The sequence below is a fragment of the Pseudophryne corroboree genome, chromosome 9, assembly GCF_028390025.1.
Source record: "Pseudophryne corroboree isolate aPseCor3 chromosome 9, aPseCor3.hap2, whole genome shotgun sequence".
Taxonomy (NCBI): Eukaryota; Metazoa; Chordata; class Amphibia; order Anura; family Myobatrachidae; genus Pseudophryne; species Pseudophryne corroboree.
The window spans coordinates 60,700,656-60,727,573 of NC_086452.1; the positions used below are offsets into that span (position 1 = coordinate 60,700,656).

At 42.8% G+C, this 26,918-nt stretch overlaps 1 protein-coding gene and 2 pseudogenes across 3 annotated transcripts in view; 1 reads left to right on the forward strand and 2 right to left on the reverse strand.

Annotated features, from left to right (window-relative positions):
* Positions 1 to 26,918, reverse strand: part of LOC134957463 (uncharacterized) — an 87,722-nt gene that overhangs the window by 55,834 nt on the left and 4,970 nt on the right. The gene's annotated exons all lie outside the window — the stretch shown is intronic.
* LOC134959068 (5S ribosomal RNA) lies at positions 1,324 to 1,442 on the reverse strand (annotated as a pseudogene).
* On the forward strand, positions 20,001 to 20,119 carry LOC134959069 (5S ribosomal RNA; annotated as a pseudogene).

Genomic DNA, 26,918 nt, shown 5'->3' on the forward strand with positions numbered 1-26,918 from the left:
CCTGGCCTTAGGGGTTCCTTGACCCCTCCTCAAGGGGGGGGTACTGTTAGGCGCCGAGGGTCCGCTCGTCAGTGCGGCCCGGCGCCTAGCAACTAGGGACGCCGCATGCGGACAGCCGCCGGCTCCCTAGCAACGCTAGACGCCGGGCGCACGGAGCCGCACAGACCCTAGCAACGGGGACGCCACTGTCGGACCGCATTCCCCGTTGCTGGGTCTAAGTTAATCACCTCATTGGTTCCTGGCCGTGCAGCATGCAGCTGCACGGCATGTTGTAATTAGCCCTGTCTGGCTCCTGATTGGAGGGCTTCCATTTAAAGGCACTCTCAGGACTTCTCACAGACGCCGGTTATAGCTTCCTGTTTGCTGTGTCAGTTGCAGAGAGTTTTCCAGTCCTGTTCTATCCGGTCGTTCCTGTCCTCAGTGATCCAGTACTCGGAAGTTGTCATCCTTTCCTGGAGTCCAGACCGAGCACCTTTAACATCCTGTGGTGTTCGTGAGTCGCGGCGTAGCCGTGTGTTGCGGCTTGACCGCTTACTATTTATTATTTGGTTATATTGTGTTTCGGAGCTTTTTGCGGAGGATTCCGCTCCCACAAATCCACTCTGGTATCCAGCGGTGCTGGATAGGAGTAACGGATTAGTGGATTTTTGGTTGTCCTTTTCCCTGGCGGTTTGTCCGCACATACTTCTGGTTTAAGTTAGTTAGCTTGTAGCCCCTGGCCTGGTTGCTTAGTCAGAGGGCCCCTTGTTATCACCCTGTCTCGGATTTCCCTTTGTCTCCCATTAAGACCTGAGGGGGCATCGGAGTTGGGCAGACAAAATCCGCCCTTCAAACGCGGCTGCCATGGGCTCAAGCAACCATAGTCTCGCAGGGGATTTCTGATTACACGGGCGAGACAACGGAGTTAGGGCGCCAGGGTTTACTAGGCTTTCCCGCTCCCGTAACCAGCATTTCCTTCCAGTACTCTGGCCTCTGTCATAAGATCTCCTCTGGTCAGAAGTACTGGAATCATATCACTTATTGAATTTGGAAGTATATATGAAATGTTCAGATCTTATTTATGCCTGGATAAATGCATAGGAAAAGTAGCTACATCTCAAGCTGCCTCCGTCTGCCCAAGATCTGTACAAACTTGGTTTGTATTAATGCAGCCCTAGTTGGGTTAAATACGCGAGTGGGAGAACCCACACACTGTTAACAATTCTAATTATTTGCCACTATCATAGGTAAGTGAGTCGTCACAATTGGAGATTGAAGAAGTAGTTAGATTGAGTATAAGTGGTGATACTGCTGTTGGCGTTTTTGATATAGGGAAGAAAAGCTTACCTACTTCACCAGGTATTCCCTAGCAGTCGCCTGTCTAGGTACTGACCTAGCCCACCTCCGTTTAGCTTCCAAGATCGGACGAGATTGGGCGTGAACGTTGGGGTATGGTCGTAGGGAAAACTTGCCTTATATCACCAATGAGAGTGCACCGAAACAGAAGGAATGATTCCTTCTTCAGAGAAAGAATAAATAATTGATCAGACTGTATTGTAGAATTGGGTAAGTCGTAGTAGACAAAATGGTGTGAATCTGCTGTCCACGTTAGACTGGAGAGACGTGTCCCTAGGAGAACACGTTCTCCAGAATCATGGGTGAGAGTTCACAGAAGGAAGGAGAGTGGGAATATAGTAATATAGGAAGTATTGTGAGCACAGTTTATTTATAGCTCTAGGTCTCCTTTTGGTCACCTGTATAGTTTCAATATCGTGAATTTAAGTGACAGTAAAAGGTATCATACAGGTATCCCAGAGAAGGAGAAACACAACAAAAGCTGTAATCGTATGACCTTGTTTAGAACAATAGGTTAATGTAATGGGTGCCAACAGCTGGGTACGGGGTTAGGCGTGTTTAATACATCCTATTAAATAACATGAAAAACTGGTAAGATAACCCGAGAAAATCCAAATGATCATTTATGACAGTGGCAAGGTGTATTCCTGATGGTAACAGTTTGTATTATCAAAAAGACTTTTATACAAGTAATGATGAATGAGACTGATGAGTTGTCACCAATCAAACAGACCCCTTGGTGATAAGTCCTCGAGAGGACAGGCACATAGAATAAGTCTGCTTAGAGCTGGCTAGTTATACGATCAAAACAAAATAAAATAAATTTCTGCAATCATGAATATATGCAGTGATTTAATTTGCATAAACCAAATCACGAGGCTGAGTCACCTGGTTACATCACAATTTGCTTGCATAGAGGAGTGCATGTGTATGCAGCACAGTCAAACTAGAAACTAGTAAGTGTTGAGCTACGGCAGAAGTGCTTGCTCAGACAAAAGGGCAGAGAGTGTGACTAAGTATAATCTGCATGTCCTATGGCTGTTAAAACAACCAACAGGCGGTGTGCCCGCTGAAAAAGCGGAGAACAAACTTGAAGTATCAAACAGGCAAAGGTGCCAAGGATAAGATAATTTGGTAATAAATATCACCCATTCAGTTGTTCTGATAGGAGAGGTGCCCACTGGAAAAACGCGTTTCACCCTGTCACGGGCTTGTTCACTTTCATTCTGAGCAACTCATAGGAAGCAGGGGTTAGAGTATTTAATGGAACCTGTCATTGATGTCAGCCAATGACTGGTCCCGTGGGCGGGGTTGAACTGAGCTGGTGGTCCTATCAATAGCATTGTGCTTTGGGGGAGGACTAGCTGATGTCACTAGATTAGTCAAAGAAGGGCGGAAGTTGTAACTATTACTTCCGCCCTCTTCAGGTGGCTAAGAGACGGCCCGAACGTGTGGCGAGTGGGTGTCCCGCTATGCGGGCTGGTGATAGACTGGGAGAGACCATGGTTACTGGCGCCTAGGTTCTGATCATACGGGCGGGGGGCCGCGATCGGCGGTATGCGCTGATGAGAAAGTGTACGGGCGGAAGTCGTCACCCTAGGCTCCGCCCATACCAACGACGGGTCGGTTGCTATGATGCTTGTGCCGCTGATTGTGATCAGTGAGCGGAAGTAGTACTTTGGTGAGGGCGGAGATGAACAGCTGAACTTGCGCCCAATTGGCTGGGTGAAACTGGGTTGCTAGGATACACACGGATTATGTAAAACACGGAGGGGGGAGAGGGGGAGAAGCAGGGTGCCAGGATGCTTATACTGCCTCGTATCTGTGCTATCTTGGCAGATTGTGATTGATTCTCAATTAAGTCTTGAAGGGAATGTGATTAAATGGTGATGCCCATGTTCCTGCCAAGGAACGGGAAATAAATAATGAGATTGTTATGATTAACCATGTACATAAAATGAGAAAATAAGAATGAAAAAAAAAAATATATATATATAAAAAAATATAATAATAAAAAAATATAAAAAAAAAAAAAATATAAAAAAATATAAAATAAAAATATATTAATAGAGGTAAAATGGTTGAAAGAAGAAAGAAAATAAATATATGTTATTGAATGATAATAGTGATAATAAAAATTAATATTGTATATGGGATTAATTGTGAGATGGAGAAGATATTAAAATGAAAGTACATCAAGAAGATGATATGAATAGCAAAGATTGAGAATGATTATGAAGATAAGAGTTCTTGATTAAGGTTATACGTGTGGACATATCCATTTATGAGCATTGCAAGGTTGTGCTGGGATAGGTGAGTGATGTGGGGGACATGATGGGGCATATGGTTGGGGAGGGGAAGAAGTGGGAAATGGGGGAGAGGGGGTGGGGAAATGGGGGAATTGGTGCGGATGGAAAAGTGTGGAGGAGAGAGATGTTAATAAGAGATGTGAGGATGAATGTGGTGGGGTGAGTGTGAGTGTTAACCTGGGTGGCATTCCAGGAAACTGGCTGTTTGTATAGAACATGGCAGTACTAGATATGTGTATCTGAGTAAGTGTAAGTGTCTGTGCAGATGGTGCCTTGTGGTGGTGCAGTGTCGGTGTGTGATGGAAAATGATTAGCCTGGGGGAGAGAAAAGGGGAGATGATGGATGTGGTTGTGTGTGAGTCTAAGTATGTGAGTCTATAATGCCTGGCCCTGACTGGTGAATGTGATGTGACTTGTGATGAGTGGAGACTGAGTACTCCTATGTTGAGCATTAAGAAATGTTGTATTTTATGGAAAACTGTATGTGCTGTGCAGATGTGAGTAGGGAAATGTACCTTGGGTGATAAGTTTGAGAATTTTAGAAGGTTGTGGGTAGTGAATGCGTATAACTATTGGGTGGAGGTGGAGAAAGGGGGAGAAAGGGGGAAGGGTGGGTTATGATGGAAAGAAGGGGGGGGGGTTAGGAAGGAAAAATGGAGGGGAGAGAAATTGGAGGGAAAATTATGTTTAGGTTAATGCTATGTATGAAAATCAGTAAAAATATTGGAAAGATAGAGTTGTGGAAATGCCATTTAAGGCACATGCATGGTGAGTCTCACAGGAAAACACTGTAGTTAATATTTTCGTTTAGGCCTTTGGGTCGGAGGCCATTCAGTTTAAACGTCCATTCACTTTCTTTTTTCAAAAGTTCTTTGGTAATATCTCCGCCTCTAATTCCCAGATGGATTTGTTCCAAGCCAAAGATTTTAAAATCCTTCTGATGATCCTTGTGATGGGTATGGAAATGTCTTGCAACTGTTGTTAACTGCTTCATCCTAGCAAGATCCGTAGCAGCATTTCGACAGGTGCCCAAGTGTTCCAAGGCTCTTTCCTTGAGTTTGCGCGTTGTCATGCCTATATATCTAGCATCACAGCTGCACGTGATGCAATATATTAGTGCTTGTGTGTCGCAATTAAAGAATTGTTTGATCATTATGGTCTTTCCATATCTGTCCACCACTGAATTTGTTTTCAAAATATGAGGGCATACTTTACACTTGCCACAGGGAAAAGAGCCCGTCACTTTAGTCGATGCTGGTGTCCCACTGGTCATGTAGTCAGTTATTTGATTTTGTCTTGTCGTCTTTTGGACAAAATGGCTTCTGACCAGGTGATCCTTGATATTTCTGGACCTTCGCCAGCTCATGTCTATTTTAGAATCTATATAAGGTGATAAGTCTGCATCCAGTTGTAGAATAGGCAGATGTTTTTCAATTGCCTGCTTAAGGAGTTTCCATTCCGGACAAAAGGTTCCGATGAACCTAACTTTAGTCTCATCTTCCTTGGTTTTGAGTTGAGGTTGGGAAATCAAAGAATCTCTGCTGGTATATAAAGCTTCCCTTTGAGCCCGCTTGAGAGAGCGTTTACTATATCCTCTTTCTCGGAGCCGATCAATCAGTTCATGACTCTTCATCTTGTAGACCCCTACCTCCGAACAGTTGCGCCTCAGTCTCAGGAACTCCCCCTTGGGAATGTTCTCAATAGTGGGGGGGGAGTGTGCGCTAGTTTGGAGGAGGATGCTGTTAGTGGCGGTTTCTTTCCGATAGAGTTCGGTGGCTAAAGTGCCATCCGGCGATTTGTAGACCCGTAGGTCCAAAAAGGCAACCATGTCTTTGCTAATTGTATGTGTTAATTTGATATTCAAGTTGTTACTGTTGAGAAGATGAATAAATGAGAGCAAAAGTTCCTCTGTATCATCCCAGATGATGAAGATGTCGTCTATGTATCTGAGCCAAATTAACACATGTTCTGTGTATCTGTCATTCTGTTCATTGAAAACGTGAGTCTGTTCCCATCTCCCCAGAAAGAGATTGGCATATGTTGGTGCGCAGGCTGCGCCCATCGCGGTACCCCTGACTTGTAAGTAGAAGCGATCCTGAAAAGTAAAGTGGTTTTTCTCTAGTACAAATTTCATCAGGTTGAATAATAGAGAGTTGAAATCATCATTCTTGCTGAAGTCCAGGAAGTGTTTGACTGCCTTAAGACCCATCTGGTGGTCGATACTGGTGTACAAAGCTTCTACATCCAGTGTAGCCAGTAAGAAATGCTCCTCAAAGTTGATATCCTGTATCTTGCGGAGCAGGTCAGATGTGTCCTGTAAGTAGGAAGGCAACTGTAATACGTATTCCCGCAGATGTAAATCGAGAAAACGACTTGGTTGTTCCAGCATCCCTCCATTCCCAGACATGATAGGTCTACCGGGTGGTCTTTGGATGTTCTTATGGACCTTGGGAAGGAGGTAAAAAGTGGGTACCCTGGGATTGGTGACAGAAAGATATTTGTGTTCTTGTTTAGTGATTGTACCAGTTGATGCTGCTTCGTCAATCAATTGAGAGTATTCCCTCATAAATTGTGGAATCGGATTGTGAGAGAGTTTCTTGTAACAGGCCGTCTGATTCAATTGGCGGAGTGCCTCGATGGTATACATCTCTGTGGGCCAAAGAACAATATTCCCGCCCTTATCGGACGGTTTTATGACCACATCTTTCCAGGTATTCAATTGTTTGAGTGCTTGTCTTTCTTCTTTCTTCAGGTTGTCTGAGAATCTATGTCGTTTATTCAGGTTTTGCATATGAATCTGATCAAATTCCTTAGCGACCAGGTTTAGAAATACTCGCACTTCAGGGCTGTTGTCATCTGGGGGAAAGAAGTTGGATTTGTTCTTGCACATTGGACGTCGATCGGCTGTGGGGTCCCTATTAGATTCAGAGTATAATTCTTCCAGGATACTAAGTGTGTTTCTGTCTTCCTCCGTCAGAGGGGCTACTAGGGTAACATCCTTTTGTTGACTCCTTCGTGCAAAGAATTTTTTCAGCAGGAGTTTGCGACCAAATAATCTTAGATCTTTTTCCCAAAGGAATCTGTCAAAAGACTTTGAAGGGGAGAAGGATAAGCCTTTGCTAAGAACATTGGATTGTGCTGAAGTAAGGATTCTGTTGGATAGATTGATTATAGTTAAGTGATTAGGTGTAGATGGGTCTATCGTATTTTCCGTCTCTGGCGTTCCGGATATTTTGACGTCCGTGGCATATCCCATCGAGGATCTCGTCCCGTGTCTCTTCTTCCCCCCTCGTCTCGTCTTTCTTGAGGTCTGTACCTTCCTCTCGGTTTCTGTCCTCTTTCTAAAAAATGAGGGGAGCCTTCCCTGCTGGAGCTAGGGGTGGGTCGTACCGTATCAAGTGCCTCACTGAGAGAATCCTCACTTGTGGATGACTCAAATTCAGAGAAGGTATACCCCTCTGGTTGTCTTCTGCCTCTATTCCTAGGGGGCTGGGGGTTCCATGTAAAGATATCACCCTGGGAAAAGTCCCGTTTGTCTCGTTGCAACTTATTCCGTTTACGGTCGACAATGGTTTTTTCGTAGGTGTCGAGATCCTTCTTGTGTCTCTCAAAAGTCGTCTGGAAGGATATGTCTTTTTCCCAGTTTTCAAGCTCTTTCCCCAGCTCCTCTATCTCCTTTTCAACCTGATCTAACATCAAGGTGTCATGTTTAACCAAGATGTGCAATAAGTCACTGGAGCATTTTAAGAGGGCGGATTCCCATTCGTGCTTTAGGCTTTCTGTAGCGAGGGGAAAAGAAGGGAAAATTTTGGGTCTGAGACCCCTTGGTACAATTTTGTTCTTGATGTAGTTGTCTAGGGTCGTGATGTCCCAGGTCAGACGGATACGTCTCTGAAGGGTTCGCTGTAATTTAGAAAAGGGTGTCCTCCAATCAGTGGGTGTAGTCTCGATGTTCAGGGTTTCCGAGAGAAGGTCTTCTAATTGTCCTACGTTCTTCCGTTTGGATAACTCATTTTTGAGAGAAAAAGAGGACATGCTGTGCTGCTGGTGTAATATTTTCCCTGAATCAGACTGTCTACTGAGGATGGATTATCGCTGTTCCTTGCTCTCGATTGGGAGTATTGGTTCAAGGGCTGGGTAAGGGGCCGTTTGTCTATTAGAGGCTTAGAGGTTTATGAGTTAGAGAGAAGCGGAAAAACGGGGTAAAGACGAAATGGAGTTTGAAGGCGATAGAGATTATCTGCCCAAGAAAGTAATAATATGGTCGTGCAAGGGATCAGAAGCTGAGCATAACTCAGCATGAACATCAGTGAGGGAACAAAGGTTTTTGATCCTGCACAGACCTAGATTCAAAATTACACTGTGAATTATCTAGAAACCAAAAATGGACAATACTATTTGGAAATTCCTGTCTGTCCGTGTGGCGGTGCGCCCGGAGTCATAAAAAATAGACAAAGGTATATGTACAAAGAGAAAAAGTATGACTCTTGTTTGGGCGCACTCTTATTATATTATCATAAATGATACCTAGTAGGAGATAAGTCAATAATAATGTTGTTATCGTCTTTAGTTAGTACCCTTCTCAACACGTAAAAACTCAAAACAAAATAAATTCAACATGGCCATGATTATACAATGCGGAAAATATGTCGGGATGAAACAACTTATTGAATTTGGAAGTATATATGAAATGTTCAGATCTTATTTATGCCTGGATAAATGCATAGGAAAAGTAGCTACATCTCAAGCTGCCTCCGTCTGCCCAAGATCTGTACAAACTTGGTTTGTATTAATGCAGCCCTAGTTGGGTTAAATACGCGAGTGGGAGAACCCACACACTGTTAACAATTCTAATTATTTGCCACTATCATAGGTAAGTGAGTCGTCACAATTGAAGATTGAAGAAGTAGTTAGATTGAGTATAAGTGGTGATACTGCTGTTGGCGTTTTTGATATAGGGAAGAAAAGCTTACCTACTTCACCAGGTATTCCCTAGCAGTCGCCTGTCTAGGTACTGACCTAGCCCACCTCCGTTTAGCTTCCCAGATCGGACGAGATTGGGCGTGAACGTTGGGGTATGGTCGTAGGGAAAACTTGCCTTATATCACCAATGAGAGTGCACCGAAACAGAAGGAATGATTCCTTCTTCAGAGAAAGAATAAATAATTGATCAGACTGTATTGTAGAATTGGGTAAGTCGTAGTAGACAAAATGGTGTGAATCTGCTGTCCACGTTAGACTGGAGAGACGTGTCCCTAGGAGAACACGTTCTCCAGAATCATGGATGAGAGTTCACAGAAGGAAGGAGAGTGGGAATATAGTAATATAGGAAGTATTGTGAGCACAGTTTATTTATAGCTCTAGGTCTCCTTTTGGTCACCTGTATAGTTTCAATATCGTGAATTTAAGTGACAGTAAAAGGTATCATACAGGTATCCCAGAGAAGGAGAAACACAACAAAAGCTGTAATCGTATGACCTTGTTTAGAACAATAGGTTAATGTAATGGGTGCCAACAGCTGGGTACGGGGTTAGGCGTGTTTAATACATCCTATTAAATAACATGAAAAACTGGTAAGATAACCCGAGAAAATCCAAATGATCATTTATGACAGTGGCAAGGTGTATTCCTGATGGTAACAGTTTGTATTATCAAAAAGACTTTTATACAAGTAATGATGAATGAGACTGATGAGTTGTCACCAATCAAACAGACCCCTTGGTGATAAGTCCTTGAGAGGACAGGCACATAGAATAAGTCTGCTTAGAGCTGGCTAGTTATACGATCAAAACAAAATAAAATAAATTTCTGCAATCATGAATATATGCAGTGATTTAATTTGCATAAACCAAATCACGAGGCTGAGTCACCTGGTTACATCACAATTTGCTTGCATAGAGGAGTGCATGTGTATGCAGCACAGTCAAACTAGAAACTAGTAAGTGTTGAGCTACGGCAGAAGTGCTTGCTCAGACAAAAGGGCAGAGAGTGTGACTAAGTATAATCTGCATGTCCTATGGCTGTTAAAACAACCAACAGGCGGTGTGCCCGCTGAAAAAGCGGAGAACAAACTTGAAGTATCAAACAGGCAAAGGTGCCAAGGATAAGATAATTTGGTAATAAATATCACCCATTCAGTTGTTCTGATAGGAGAGGTGCCCACTGGAAAAACGCGTTTCACCCTGTCACGGGCTTGTTCACTTTCATTCTGAGCAACTCATAGGAAGCAGGGGTTAGAGTATTTAATGGAACCTGTCATTGATGTCAGCCAATGACTGGTCCCGTGGGCGGGGTTGAACTGAGCTGGTGGTCCTATCAATAGCATTGTGCTTTGGGGGAGGACTAGCTGATGTCACTAGATTAGTCAAAGAAGGGCGGAAGTTGTAAATATTACTTCCGCCCTCTTCAGGTGGCTAAGAGACGGCCCGAACGTGTGGCGAGTGGGTGTCCCGCTATGCGGGCTGGTGATAGACTGGGAGAGACCATGGTTACTGGCGCCTAGGTTCTGATCATACGGGCGGGGGGCCGCGATCGGCGGTATGCGCTGATGAGAAAGTGTACGGGCGGAAGTCGTCACCCTAGGCTCCGCCCATACCAACGACGGGTCGGTTGCTATGATGCTTGTGCCGCTGATTGTGATCAGTGAGCGGAAGTAGTACTTTGGTGAGGGCGGAGATGAACAGCTGAACTTGCGCCCAATTGGCTGGGTGAAACTGGGTTGCTAGGATACACACGGATTATGTAAAACACGGAGGGGGGAGAGGGGGAGAAGCAGGGTGCCAGGATGCTTATACTGCCTCGTATCTGTGCTATCTTGGCAGATTGTGATTGATTCTCAATTAAGTCTTGAAGGGAATGTGATTAAATGGTGATGCCCATGTTCCTGCCAAGGAACGGGAAATAAATAATGAGATTGTTATGATTAACCATGTACATAAAATGAGAAAATAAGAATGAAAAAAAAAAAATATATAAAAAAATATAATAATAAAAAAATATAAAACTATTAAAAAAAAAAGAAAAAAAAAATATAAAAAATATAAAATAAAAATATATTAATAGAGGTAAAATGGTTGAAAGAAGAAAGAAAATAAATATATGTTATTGAATGATAATAGTGATAATAAAAATTAATATTGTATATGGGATTAATTGTGAGATGGAGAAGATATTAAAATGAAAGTACATCAAGAAGATGATATGAATAGCAAAGATTGAGAATGATTATGAAGATAAGAGTTCTTGATTAAGGTTATACGTGTGGACATATCCATTTATGAGCATTGCAAGGTTGTGCTGGGATAGGTGAGTGATGTGGGGGACATGATGGGGCATATGGTTGGGGAGGGGAAGAAGTGGGAAATGGGGGAGAGGGGGTGGGGAAATGGGGGAAATGGTGCGGATGGAAAAGTGTGGAGGAGAGAGATGTTAATAAGAGATGTGAGGATGAATGTGGTGGGGTGAGTGTGAGTGTTAACCTGGGTGGCATTCCAGGAAACTGGCTGTTTGTATAGAACATGGCAGTACTAGATATGTGTATCTGAGTAAGTGTAAGTGTCTGTGCAGATGGTGCCTTGTGGTGGTGCAGTGTCGGTGTGTGATGGAAAATGATTAGCCTGGGGGAGAGAAAAGGGGAGATGATGGATGTGGTTGTGTGTGAGTCTAAGTATGTGAGTCTATAATGCCTGGCCCTGACTGGTGAATGTGATGTGACTTGTGATGAGTGGAGACTGAGTACTCCTATGTTGAGCATTAAGAAATGTTGTATTTTATGGAAAACTGTATGTGCTGTGCAGATGTGAGTAGGGAAATGTACCTTGGGTGATAAGTTTGAGAATTTTAGAAGGTTGTGGGTTGTGGGTAGTGGGTAGTGAATGCGTATAACTATTGGGTGGAGGTGGATAAAGGGGGAGAAAGGGGGAAGGGTGGGTTATGATGGAAAGAAGGGGGGGGGGTTTAGGAAGGAAAAATGGAGGGGAGAGAAATTGGAGGGAAAATTATGTTTAGGTTAATGCTATGTATGAAAATCAGTAAAAATATTGGAAAGATAGAGTTGTGGAAATGCCATTTAAGGCACATGCATGGTGAGTCTCACAGGAAAACACTGTAGTTAATATTTTCGTTTAGGCCTTTGGGTCGGAGGCCATTCAGTTTAAACGTCCATTCACTTTCTTTTTTCAAAAGTTCTTTGGTAATATCTCCGCCTCTAATTCCCAGATGGATTTGTTCCAAGCCAAAGATTTTAAAATCCTTCTGATGATCCTTGTGATGGGTATGGAAATGTCTTGCAACTGTTGTTAACTGCTTCATCCTAGCAAGATCCGTAGCAGCATTTCGACAGGTGCCCAGGTGTTCCAAGGCTCTTTCCTTGAGTTTGCGCGTTGTCATGCCTATATATCTAGCATCACAGCTGCACGTGATGCAATATATTAGTGCTTGTGTGTCGCAATTAAAGAATTGTTTGATCATTATGGTCTTTCCATATCTGTCCACCACTGAATTTGTTTTCAAAATATGAGGCCATACTTTACACTTGCCACAGGGAAAAGAGCCCGTCACTTTAGTCGATGCTGGTGTCCCACTGGTCATGTAGTCAGTTATTTGATTTTGTCTTGTCGTCTTTCGGACAAAATGGCTTCTGACCAGGTGATCCTTGATATTTCTGGACCTTCGCCAGCTCATGTCTATTTTAGAATCTATATAAGGTGATAAGTCTGCATCCAGTTGTAGAATAGGCAGATGTTTTTCAATTGCCTGCTTAAGGAGTTTCCATTCCGGACAAAAGGTTCCGATGAACCTAACTTTAGTCTCATCTTCCTTGGTTTTGAGTTGAGGTTGGGAAATCAAAGAATCTCTGCTGGTATATAAAGCTTCCCTTTGAGCCCGCTTGAGAGAGCGTTTACTATATCCTCTTTCTCGGAGCCGATCAATCAGTTCATGACTCTTCATCTTGTAGACCCCTACCTCCGAACAGTTGCGCCTCAGTCTCAGGAACTCCCCCTTGGGAATGTTCTCAATAGTGGGGGGGGAAGTGTGCGCTAGTTTGGAGGAGGATGCTGTTAGTGGCGGTTTCTTTCCGATAGAGTTCGGTGGCTAAAGTGCCATCCGGCGACTTGTAGACCCGTAGGTCCAAAAAGGCAGCCATGTCTTTGCTAATTGTATGTGTTAATTTGATATTCAAGTTGTTACTGTTGAGAAGATGAATAAATGAGAGCAAAAGTTCCTCTGTATCATCCCAGATGATGAAGATGTCGTCTATGTATCTGAGCCAAATTAACACATGTTCTGTGTATCTGTCATTCTGTTAATTGAAAACGTGAGTCTGTTCCCATCTCCCCAGAAAGAGATTGGCATATGTTGGTGCGCAGGCTGCGCCCATCGCGGTACCCCTGACTTGTAAGTAGAAGCGATCCTGAAAAGTAAAGTGGTTTTTCTCTAGTACAAATTTCATCAGGTTGAATAATAGAGAGTTGAAATCATCATTCTTGCTGAAGTCCAGGAAGTGTTTGACTGCCTTAGGACCCATCTGGTGGTCGATACTGGTGTGCAAAGCTTCTACATCCAGTGTAGCCAGTAAGAAATGCTCCTCAAAGTTGATATCCTGTATCTTGCGGAGCAGGTCAGATGTGTCCTGTAAGTAGGAAGGCAACTGTAATACGTATTCCCGCAGATGTAAATCGAGAAAACGACTTGGTTGTTCCAGCATCCCTCCATTCCCAGACATGATAGGTCTACCGGGTGGTCTTTGGATGTTCTTATGGACCTTGGGAAGGAGGTAAAAAGTGGGTACCCTGGGATTGGTGACAGAAAGATATTTGTGTTCTTGTTTAGTGATTGTACCAGTTGATGCTGCTTCGTCAATCAATTGAGAGTATTCCCTCATAAATTGTGGAATCGGATTGTGAGAGAGTTTCTTGTAACAGGCCGTCTGATTCAATTGGCGGAGTGCCTCGATGGTATACATCTCTGTGGGCCAAAGAACAATATTCCCGCCCTTATCGGACGGTTTTATGACCACATCTTTCCAGGTATTCAATTGTTTGAGTGCTTGTCTTTCTTCTTTCTTCAGGTTGTCTGAGAATCTATGTCATTTATTCAGGTTTTGCATATGAATCTGATCAAATTCCTTAGCGACCAGGTTTAGAAATACTCGCACTTCAGGGCTGTTGTCATCTGGGGGAAAGAAGTTGGATTTGTTCTTGCACATTGGACGTCGATCGGCTGTGGGGTCCCTATTAGATTCAGAGTATAATTCTTCCAGGATACTAAGTGAGGATTCTCTCAGTGAGGCACTTGATACGGTACGACCCACCCCTAGCTCCAGCAGGGAAGGCTCCCCTCATTTTTTAGAAAGAGGACAGAAACCGAGAGGAAGGTACAGACCTCAAGAAAGACGAGACGAGGGGGGAAGAAGAGACACGGGACGAGATCCTCGATGGGATATGCCACGGACGTCAAAATATCCGGAACGCCAGAGACGGAAAATACGATAGACCCATCTACACCTCATCACTTAACTATAATCAATCTATCCAACAGAATCCTTACTTCAGCACAATCCAATGTTCTTAGCAAAGGCTTATCCTTCTCCCCTTCAAAGTCTTTTGACAGATTCCTTTGGGAAAAAGATCTAAGATTATTTGGTCGCAAACTCCTGCTGAAAAAATTATTTGCACGAAGGAGTCAACAAAAGGATGTTACCCTAGTAGCCCCTCTGACGGAGGAAGACAGAAACACACTTAGTATCCTGGAAGAATTATACTCTGAATCTAATAGGGACCCCACAGCCGATCGACGTCCAATGTGCAAGAACAAATCCAACTTCTTTCCCCCAGATGACAACAGCCCTGAAGTGCGAGTATTTCTAAACCTGGTCGCTAAGGAATTTGATCAGATTCATATGCAAAACCTGAATAAACGACATAGATTCTCAGACAACCTGAAGAAAGAAGAAAGACAAGCACTCAAACAATTGAATACCTGGAAAGATGTGGTCATAAAACCGTCCGATAAGGGCGGGAATATTGTTCTTTGGCCCACAGAGATGTATACCATCGAGGCACTCCGCCAATTGAATCAGACGGCCTGTTACAAGAAACTCTCTCACAATCCGATTCCACAATTTATGAGGGAATACTCTCAATTGATTGACGAAGCAGCATCAACTGGTACAATCACTAAACAAGAACACAAATATCTTTCTATCACCAATCCCAGGGTACCCACTTTTTACCTCCTTCCCAAGGTCCATAAGAACATCCAAAGACCACCCGGTAGACCTATCATGTCTGGGAATGGAGGGATGCTGAAACAACCAAGTCGTTTTCTCGATTTACATCTGCGGGAATACGTATTACAGTTGCCTTCCTACTTACAGGACACATCTGACCTGCTCCGCAAGATACAGGATATCAACTTTGAGGAGCATTTCTTACTGGCTACACTGGATGTAGAAGCTTTGTACACCAGTATCGACCACCAGATGGGTCTTAAGGCAGTCAAACACTTCCTGGACTTCAGCAAGAATGATGATTTCAACTCTCTATTATTCAACCTGATGAAATTTGTACTATAGAAAAACCACTTTACTTTTCAGGATCGCTTCTACTTACAAGTCAGGGGTACCGCGATGGGCGCAGCCTGCGCACCAACATATGCCAAACTCTTTCTGGGGAGATGGGAACAGACTCACGTTTTCAATGAACAGAATGACAGATACACAGAACATGTGTTAATTTGGCTCAGATACATAGACGACATCTTCATCATCTGGGATGATACAGAGGAACTTTTGCTCTCATTTATTCATCTTCTCAACAGTAACAACTTGAATATCAAATTAACACATACAATTAGCAAAGACATGGTTGCCTTTTTGGACCTACGGGTCTACAAGTCGCCGGATGGCACTTTAGCCACCGAACTCTATCGGAAAGAAACCGCCACTAACAGCATCCTCCTCCAAACTAGCGCACACTCCCCCCCCACTATTGAGAACATTCCCAAGGGGGAGTTCCTGAGACTGAGGCGCAACTGTTCGGAGGTAGGGGTCTACAAGATGAAGAGTCATGAACTGATTGATCGGCTCCGAGAAAGAGGATATAGTAAACGCTCTCTCAAGCGGGCTCAAAGGGAAGCTTTATATACCAGCAGAGATTCTTTGATTTCCCAACCTCAACTCAAAACCAAGGAAGATGAGACTAAAGTTAGGTTCATCGGAACCTTTTGTCCGGAATGGAAACTCCTTAAGCAGGCAATTGAAAAACATCTGCCTATTCTACAACTGGATGCAGACTTATCACCTTATATAGATTCTAAAATAGACATGAGCTGGCGAAGGTCCAGAAATATCAAGGATCACCTGGTCAGAAGCCATTTTGTCCGAAAGACGACAAGACAAAATCAAATAACTGACTACATGACCAGTGGGACACCAGCATCGACTAAAGTGACGGGCTCTTTTCCCTGTGGCAAGTGTAAAGTATGCCCTCATATTTTGAAAACAAATTCAGTGGTGGACAGATATGGAAAGACCATAATGATCAAACAATTCTTTAATTGCGACACACAAGCACTAATATATTGCATCACGTGCAGCTGTGATGCTAGATATATAGGCATGACAACGCGCAAACTCAAGGAAAGAGCCTTGGAACACCTGGGCACCTGTCGAAATGCTGCTACGGATCTTGCTAGGATGAAGCAGTTAACAACAGTTGCAAGACATTTCCATACCCATCACAAGGATCATCAGAAGGATTTTAAAATCTTTGGCTTGGAACAAATCCATCTGGGAATTAGAGGCGGAGATATTACCAAAGAACTTTTGAAAAAAGAAAGTGAATGGACGTTTAAACTGAATGGCCTCCGACCCAAAGGCCTAAACGAAAATATTAACTACAGTGTTTTCCTGTGAGACTCACCATGCATGTGCCTTAAATGGCATTTCCACAACTCTATCTTTCCAATATTTTTACTGATTTTCATACATAGCATTAACCTAAACATAATTTTCCCTCCAATTTCTCTCCCCTCCATTTTTCCTTCCTAAACCCCCCCCCCCTTCTTTCCATCATAACCCACCCTTCCCCCTTTCTCCCCCTTTATCCACCTCCACCCAATAGTTATACGCATTCACTACCCACAACCTTCTAAAATTCTCAAACTTATCACCCAAGGTACATTTCCCTACTCACATCTGCACAGCACATACAGTTTTCCATAAAATACAACATTTCTTAATGCTCAACATAGGAGTACTCAGTCTCCACTCATCACAAGTCACATCACATTCACCAGTCAGGGCCAGGCATTATAGACTCACATACTTAGACTCACACACAACCACATCCATCATCTCCCCTTTTCTCTCCCCCAGGCTAATCATTTTCCATCACACACCGACACTGCACCACCACAAGGCACCATCTGCACAGACACTTACACTTACTCAGATACACATATCTAGTACTGCCATGTTCTATACAAACAGCCAGTTTCCTGGAATGCCACCCAGGTTAACACTCACACTCACCCCACCACATTCATCCTCACATCTCTTATTAACATCTCTCTCCTCCACACTTTTCCATCCGCACCATTTCCCCCATTTCCCCACCCCCTCTCCCCCATTTCCCACTTCTTCCCCTCCCCAACCATATGCCCCATCATGTCCCCCACATCACTCACCTATCCCAGCACAACCTTGCAATGCTCATAAATGGATATGTCCACACGTATAACCTTAATCAAGAACTCTTATCTTCATAATCATTCTCAATCTTTGCTATTCATATCATCTTCTTGATGTACTTTCATTTTAATATCTTCTCCATCTCACAATTAATCCCATATACAATATTAATTTTTATTATCACTATTATCATTCAATAACATATATTTATTTTCTTTCTTCTTTCAACCATTTTACCTCTATTAATATATTTTTATTTTATATTTTTTTATATTTTTTTTGTATTTTTTTTTTTTATATTTTTATATTTTTTTATTATTATATTTTTTTATATATATATATTTTTTTTTTTCATTCTTATTTTCTCATTTTATGTACATGGTTAATCATAACAATCTCATTATTTATTTCCCGTTCCTTGGCAGGAACATGGGCATCACCATTTAATCACATTCCCTTCAAGACTTAATTGAGAATCAATCACAATCTGCCAAGATAGCACAGATACGAGGCAGTATAAGCATCCTGGCACCCTGCTTCTCCCCCTCTCCCCCCTCCGTGTTTTACATAATCCGTGTGTATCCTAGCAACCCAGTTTCACCCAGCCAATTGGGCGCAAGTTCAGCTGTTCATCTCCGCCCTCACCAAAGTACTACTTCCGCTCACTGATCACAATCAGCGGCACAAGCATCATAGCAACCGACCCGTCGTTGGTATGGGCGGAGCCTAGGGTGACGACTTCCGCCCGTACACTTTCTCATCAGCGCATACCGCCGATCGCGGCCCCCCGCCCGTATGATCAGAACCTAGGCGCCGGTAACCATGGTCTCTCCCAGTCTATCACCAGCCCGCATAGCGGGACACCCACTCGCCACACGTTCGGGCCGTCTCTTAGCCACCTGAAGAGGGCGGAAGTAATATTTACAACTTCCGCCCTTCTTTGACTAATCTAGTGACATCAGCTAGTCCTCCCCCAAAGCACAATGCTATTGATAGGACCACCAGCTCAGTTCAACCCCGCCCACGGGACCAGTCATTGGCTGACATCAATGACAGTTTCCATTAAATACTCTAACCCCTGCTTCCTATGAGTTGCTCAGAATGAAAGTGAACAAGCCCGTGACAGGGTGAAACGCGTTTTTCCAGTGGGCACCTCTCCTATCAGAACAACTGAATGGGTGATATTTATTACCAAATTATCTTATCCTTGGCACCTTTGCCTGTTTGATACTTCAAGTTTGTTCTCCGCTTTTTCAGCGGGCACACCGCCTGTTGGTTGTTTTAACAGCCATAGGACATGCAGATTATACTTAGTCACACTCTCTGCCCTTTTGTCTGAGCAAGCACTTCTGCCGTAGCTCAACACTTACTAGTTTCTAGTTTGACTGTGCTGCATACACATGCACTCCTCTATGCAAGCAAATTGTGATGTAACCAGGTGACTCAGCCTCGTGATTTGGTTTATGCAAATTAAATCACTGCATATATTCATGATTGCAGAAATTTATTTTATTTTGTTTTGATCGTACAGGTTGAGTATCCCTTATCCAAAATGCTTGGGACCAGAGGTATTTTGGATATGGGATTTTTCCGTATTTTGGAATAATTGCATACCATAATGAGATATCATGGTGATGGGAGCTAAATCTAAGCACAGAATGCATTTATGTCACATATACACCTTATACACACAGCCTGAAGGTCATTTTAGCCAATATTTTTTATAACTTTGTGCATTAAACAAAGTGTGTCTACATTCACACAATTAATTTATGTTTCATATACACCTTATACACACAGCCTAAAGGTCATTTAATACAATATTTTTAATAACTTTGTGTATTAAACAAAGTTTGTGTACATTGAGCCATCAAAAAACAAAGGTTTCACTATCTCACTCTCACTCAAAAAAGTCCGTATTTCGGAATATTCCGTATTTCGGAATATTTGGATATGGGATACTCAACCTGTATAACTAGCCAGCTCTAAGCAGACTTATTCTATGTGCCTGTCCTCTCGAGGACTTATCACCAAGGGGTCTGTTTGATTGGTGACAACTCATCAGTCTCATTCATCATTACTTGTATAAAAGTCTTTTTGATAATACAAACTGTTACCATCAGGAATACACCTTGCCACTGTCATAAATGATCATTTGGATTTTCTCGGGTTATCTTACCAGTTTTTCATGTTATTTAATAGGATGTATTAAACACGCCTAACCCCGTACCCAGCTGTTGGCACCCATTACATTAACCTATTGTTCTAAACAAGGTCATAAGATTACAGCTTTTGTTGTGTTTCTCCTTCTCTGGGATACCTGTATGATACCTTTTACTGTCACTTAAATTCACGATATTGAAACTATACAGGTGACCAAAAGGAGACCTAGAGCTATAAATAAACTGTGCTCACAATACTTCCTATATTACTATATTCCCACTCTCCTTCCTTCTGTGAACTCTCATCCATGATTCTGGAGAACGTGTTCTCCTAGGGACACGTCTCTCCAGTCTAACGTGGACAGCAGATTCACACCATTTTGTCTACTACGACTTACCCAATTCTACAATACAGTCTGATCAATTATTTATTCTTTCTCTGAAGAAGGAATCATTCCTTCTGTTTCGGTGCACTCTCATTGGTGATATAAGGCAAGTTTTCCCTACGACCATACCCCAACGTTCACGCCCAATCTCGTCCGATCTTGGAAGCTAAACGGAGGTGGGCTAGGTCAGTACCTAGACAGGCGACTGCTAGGGAATACCTGGTGAAGTAGGTAAGCTTTTCTTCCCTATATCAAAAACGCCAACAGCAGTATCACCACTTATACTCAATCTAACTACTTCTTCAATCTCCAATTGTGACGACTCACTTACCTATGATAGTGGCAAATAATTAGAATTGTTAACAGTGTGTGGGTTCTCCCACTCGCGTATTTAACCCAACTAGGGCTGCATTAATACAAACCAAGTTTGTACAGATCTTGGGCAGACGGAGGCAGCTTGAGATGTAGCTACTTTTCCTATGCATTTATCCAGGCATAAATAAGATCTGAACATTTCATATATACTTCCAAATTCAATAAGTTGTTTCATCCCGACATATTTTCCGCATTGTATAATCATGGCCATGTTGAATTTATTTTGTTTTGAGTTTTTACGTGTTGAGAAGGGTACTAACTAAAGACGATAACAACATTATTATTGACTTATCTCCTACTAGGTATCATTTATGATAATATAATAAGAGTGCGCCCAAACAAGAGTCATACTTTTTCTCTTTGTACATATACCTTTGTCTATTTTTTATGACTCCGGGCGCACCGCCACACGGACAGACAGGAATTTCCAAATAGTATTGTCCATTTTTGGTTTCTAGATAATTCACAGTGTAATTTTGAATCTAGGTCTGTGCAGGATCAAAAACCTTTGTTCCCGCACTGATGTTCATGCTGAGTTATGCTCAGCTTCTGATCCCTTGCACGACCATATTATTACTTTCTTGGGCAGATAATCTCTATCGCCTTCAAACTCCATTTCGTCTTTACCCCGTTTTTCCGCTTCTCTCTAACTCATAAACCTCTAAGCCTCTAATAGACAAACGGCCCCTTACCCAGCCCTTGAACCAATACTCCCAATCGAGAGCAAGGAACAGCGATAATCCATCCTCAGTAGACAGTCTGATTCAGGGAAAATATTACACCAGCAGCACAGCATGTCCTCTTTTTCTCTCAAAAATGAGTTATCCAAACGGAAGAACGTAGGACAATTAGAAGACCTTCTCTCGGAAACCCTGAACATCGAGACTACACCCACTGATTGGAGGACACCCTTTTCTAAATTACAGCGAACCCTTCAGAGACGTATCCGTCTGACCTGGGACATCACGACCCTAGACAACTACATCAAGAACAAAATTGTACCAAGGGGTCTCAGACCCAAAATTTTCCCTTCTTTTCCCCTCGCTACAGAAAGCCTAAAGCACGAATGGGAATCCGCCCTCTTAAAATGCTCCAGTGACTTATTGCACATCTTGGTTAAACATGACACCTTGATGTTAGATCAGGTTGAAAAGGAGATAGAGGAGCTGGGGAAAGAGCTTGAAAACTGGGAAAAAGACATATCCTTCCAGACGACTTTTGAGAGACACAAGAAGGATCTCGACACCTACGAAAAAACCATTGTCGACCGTAAACGGAATAAGTTGCAACGAGACAAACGGGACTTTTCCCAGGGTGATATCTTTAAATGGAACCCCCAGCCCCCTAGGAATAGAGGCAGAAGACAACCAGAGGGGTATACCTTCTCTGAATTTGAGTCATCCACAAGTGAGGATTCTCTCAGTGAGGCACTTGATACGGTACGACCCACCCCTAGCTCCAGCAGGGAAGGCTCCCCTCATTTTTTAGAAAGAGGACAGAAACCGAGATGAAGGTACAGACCTCAAGAAAGACGAGACGAGGGGGGAAGAAGAGACACGGGACGAGATCCTCGATGGGATATGCCACGGACGTCAAAATATCCGGAACGCCAGAGACGGAAAATACGATAGACCCATCTACACCTCATCACTTAACTATAATCAATCTATCCAACAGAATCCTTACTTCAGCACAATCCAATGTTCTTAGCAAAGGCTTATCCTTCTCCCCTTCAAAGTCTTTTGACAGATTCCTTTGGGAAAAAGATCTAAGATTATTTGGTCGCAAACTCCTGCTGAAAAAATTATTTGCACGAAGGAGTCAACAAAAGGATGTTACCCTAGTAGCCCCTCTGACGGAGGAAGACAGAAACACACTTAGTATCCTGGAAGAATTATACTCTGAATCTAATAGGGACCCCACAGCCGATCGACGTCCAATGTGCAAGAACAAATCCAACTTCTTTCCCCCAGATGACAACAGCCCTGAAGTGCGAGTATTTCTAAACCTGGTCGCTAAGGAATTTGATCAGATTCATATGCAAAACCTGAATAAACGACATAGATTCTCAGACAACCTGAAGAAAGAAGAAAGACAAGCACTCAAACAATTGAATACCTGGAAAGATGTGGTCATAAAACCGTCCGATAAGGGCGGGAATATTGTTCTTTGGCCCACAGAGATGTATACCATCGAGGCACTCCGTCAATTGAATCAGACGGCCTGTTACAAGAAACTCTCTCACAATCCGATTCCACAATTTATGAGGGAATACTCTCAATTGATTGACGAAGCAGCATCAACTGGTACAATCACTAAACAAGAACACAAATATCTTTCTGTCACCAATCCCAGGGTACCCACTTTTTACCTCCTTCCCAAGGTCCATAAGAACATCCAAAGACCACCCGGTAGACCTATCATGTCTGGGAATGGAGGGATGCTGGAACAACCAAGTCGTTTTCTCGATTTACATCTGCGGGAATACGTATTACAGTTGCCTTCCTACTTACAGGACACATCTGACCTGCTCCGCAAGATACAGGATATCAACTTTGAGGAGCATTTCTTACTGGCTACACTGGATGTAGAAGCTTTGTACACCAGTATCGACCACCAGATGGGTCTTAAGGCAGTCAAACACTTCCTGGACTTCAGCAAGAATGATGATTTCAACTCTCTATTATTCAACCTGATGAAATTTGTACTAGAGAAAAACCACTTTACTTTTCAGGATCGCTTCTACTTACAAGTCAGGGGTACCGCGATGGGCGCAGCCTGCGCACCAACATATGCCAATCTCTTTCTGGGGAGATGGGAACAGACTCACGTTTTCAATGAACAGAATGACAGATACACAGAACATGTGTTAATTTGGCTCAGATACATAGACGACATCTTCATCATCTGGGATGATACAGAGGAACTTTTGCTCTCATTTATTCATCTTCTCAACAGTAACAACTTGAATATCAAATTAACACATACAATTAGCAAAGACATGGTTGCCTTTTTGGACCTACGGGTCTACAAGTCGCCGGATGGCACTTTAGCCACCGAACTCTATCGGAAAGAAACCGCCACTAACAGCATCCTCCTCCAAACTAGCGCACACTTCCCCCCCACTATTGAGAACATTCCCAAGGGGGAGTTCCTGAGACTGAGGCGCAACTGTTCGGAGGTAGGGGTCTACAAGATGAAGAGTCATGAACTGATTGATCGGCTCCGAGAAAGAGGATATAGTAAACGCTCTCTCAAGCGGGCTCAAAGGGAAGCTTTATATACCAGCAGAGATTCTTTGATTTCCCAACCTCAACTCAAAACCAAGGAAGATGAGACTAAAGTTAGGTTCATCGGAATGGAAACTCCTTAAGCAGGCAATTGAAAAACATCTGCCTATTCTACAACTGGATGCAGACTTATCACCTTATATAGATTCTAAAATAGACATGAGCTGGCGAAGGTCCAGAAATATCAAGGATCACCTGGTCAGAAGCCATTTTGTCCGAAAGACGACAAGACAAAATCAAATAACTGACTACATGACCAGTGGGACACCAGCATCGACTAAAGTGACGGGCTCTTTTCCCTGTGGCAAGTGTAAAGTATGCCCTCATATTTTGAAAACAAATTCAGTGGTGGACAGATATGGAAAGACCATAATGATCAAACAATTCTTTAATTGCGACACACAAGCACTAATATATTGCATCACGTGCAGCTGTGATGCTAGATATATAGGCATGACAACGCGCAAACTCAAGGAAAGAGCCTTGGAACACCTGGGCACCTGTCGAAATGCTGCTACGGATCTTGCTAGGATGAAGCAGTTAACAACAGTTGCAAGACATTTCCATACCCATCACAAGGATCATCAGAAGGATTTTAAAATCTTTGGCTTGGAACAAATCCATCTGGGAATTAGAGGCGGAGATATTACCAAAGAACTTTTGAAAAAAGAAAGTGAATGGATGTTTAAACTGAATGGCCTCCGACCCAAAGGCCTAAACGAAAATATTAACTACAGTGTTTTCCTGTGAGACTCACCGTGCATGTGCCTTAAATGGCATTTCCACAACTCTATCTTTCCAATATTTTTACTGATTTTCATACATAGCATTAACCTAAACATAATTTTCCCTCCAATTTCTCTCCCCTCCATTTTTCCTTCCTAAACCCCCCCCCCCTTCTTTCCATCATAACCCACCCTTCCCCCTTTCTCCCCCTTTCTCCCCCTCCACCCAATAGTTATACGCATTCACTACCCACAACCTTCTAAAATTCTCAAACTTATCACCCAAGGTACATTTCCCTACTCACATCTGCACAGCACATACAGTTTTCCATAAAATACAACATTTCTTAATGCTCAACATAGGAGTACTCAGTCTCCACTCATCACAAGTCACATCACATTCACCAGTCAGGGCCAGGCATTATAGACTCACATACTTAGACTCACACACAACCACATCCATCATCTCCCCTTTTCTCTCCCCCAGGCTAATCATTTTCCATCACACACCGACACTGCACCACCACAAGGCACCATCTGCACAGACACTTACACTTACTCAGATACACATATCTAGTACTGCCATGTTCTATACAAACAGCCAGTTTCCTGGAATGCCACCCAGGTTAACACTCACACTCACCCCACCACATTCATCCTCACATCTCTTATTAACATCTCTCTCCTCCACACTTTTCCATCCGCACCATTTCCCCCATTTCCCCACCCCCTCTCCCCCATTTCCCACTTCTTCCCCTCCCCAACCATATGCCCCATCATGTCCCCCACATCACTCACCTATCCCAGCACAACCTTGCAATGCTCATAAATGGATATGTCCACACGTATAACCTTAATCAAGAACTCTTATCTTCATAATCATTCTCAATCTTTGCTATTCATATCATCTTCTTGATGTACTTTCATTTTAATATCTTCTCCATCTCACAATTAATCCCATATACAATATTAATTTTTATTATCACTATTATCATTCAATAACATATATTTATTTTCTTTCTTCTTTCAACCATTTTACCTCTATTAATATATTTTTATTTTATATTTTTTATATTTTTTTTTCTTTTTTTTTTTATAGTTTTATATTTTTTTATTATTATATTTTTTTATATATTTTTTTTTTTTTCATTCTTATTTTCTCATTTTATGTACATGGTTAATCATAACAATCTCATTATTTATTTCCCGTTCCTTGGCAGGAACATGGGCATCACCATTTAATCACATTCCCTTCAAGACTTAATTGAGAATCAATCACAATCTGCCAAGATAGCACAGATACGAGGCAGTATAAGCATCCTGGCACCCTGCTTCTCCCCCTCTCCCCCCTCCGTGTTTTACATAATCCGTGTGTATCCTAGCAACCCAGTTTCACCCAGCCAATTGGGCGCAAGTTCAGCTGTTCATCTCCGCCCTCACCAAAGTACTACTTCCGCTCACTGATCACAATCAGCGGCACAAGCATCATAGCAACCGACCCGTCGTTGGTATGGGCGGAGCCTAGGGTGACGACTTCCGCCCGTACACTTTCTCATCAGCGCATACCGCCGATCGCGGCCCCCCGCCCGTATGATCAGAACCTAGGCGCCAGTAACCATGGTCTCTCCCAGTCTATCACCAGCCCGCATAGCGGGACACCCACTCGCCACACGTTCGGGCCGTCTCTTAGCCACCTGAAGAGGGCGGAAGTAATATTTACAACTTCCGCCCTTCTTTGACTAATCTAGTGACATCAGCTAGTCCTCCCCCAAAGCACAATGCTATTGATAGGACCACCAGCTCAGTTCAACCCCGCCCACGGGACCAGTCATTGGCTGACATCAATGACAGGTTCCATTAAATACTCTAACCCCTGCTTCCTATGAGTTGCTCAGAATGAAAGTGAACAAGCCCGTGACAGGGTGAAACGCGTTTTTCCAGTGGGCACCTCTCCTATCAGAACAACTGAATGGGTGATATTTATTACCAAATTATCTTATCCTTGGCACCTTTGCCTGTTTGATACTTCAAGTTTGTTCTCCGCTTTTTCAGCGGGCACACCGCCTGTTGGTTGTTTTAACAGCCATAGGACATGCAGATTATACTTAGTCACACTCTCTGCCCTTTTGTCTGAGCAAGCACTTCTGCCGTAGCTCAACACTTACTAGTTTCTAGTTTGACTGTGCTGCATACACATGCACTCCTCTATGCAAGCAAATTGTGATGTAACCAGGTGACTCAGCCTCGTGATTTGGTTTATGCAAATTAAATCACTGCATATATTCATGATTGCAGAAATTTATTTTATTTTGTTTTGATCGTATAACTAGCAAGCTCTAAGCAGACTTATTCTATGTGCCTGTCCTCTCGAGGACTTATCACCAAGGGGTCTGTTTGATTGGTGACAACTCATCAGTCTCATTCATCATTACTTGTATAAAAGTCTTTTTGATAATACAAACTGTTACCATCAGGAATACACCTTGCCACTGTCATAAATGATCATTTGGATTTTCTCGGGTTATCTTACCAGTTTTTCATGTTATTTAATAGGATGTATTAAACACGCCTAACCCCGTACCCAGCTGTTGGCACCCATTACATTAACCTATTGTTCTAAACAAGGTCATACGATTACAGCTT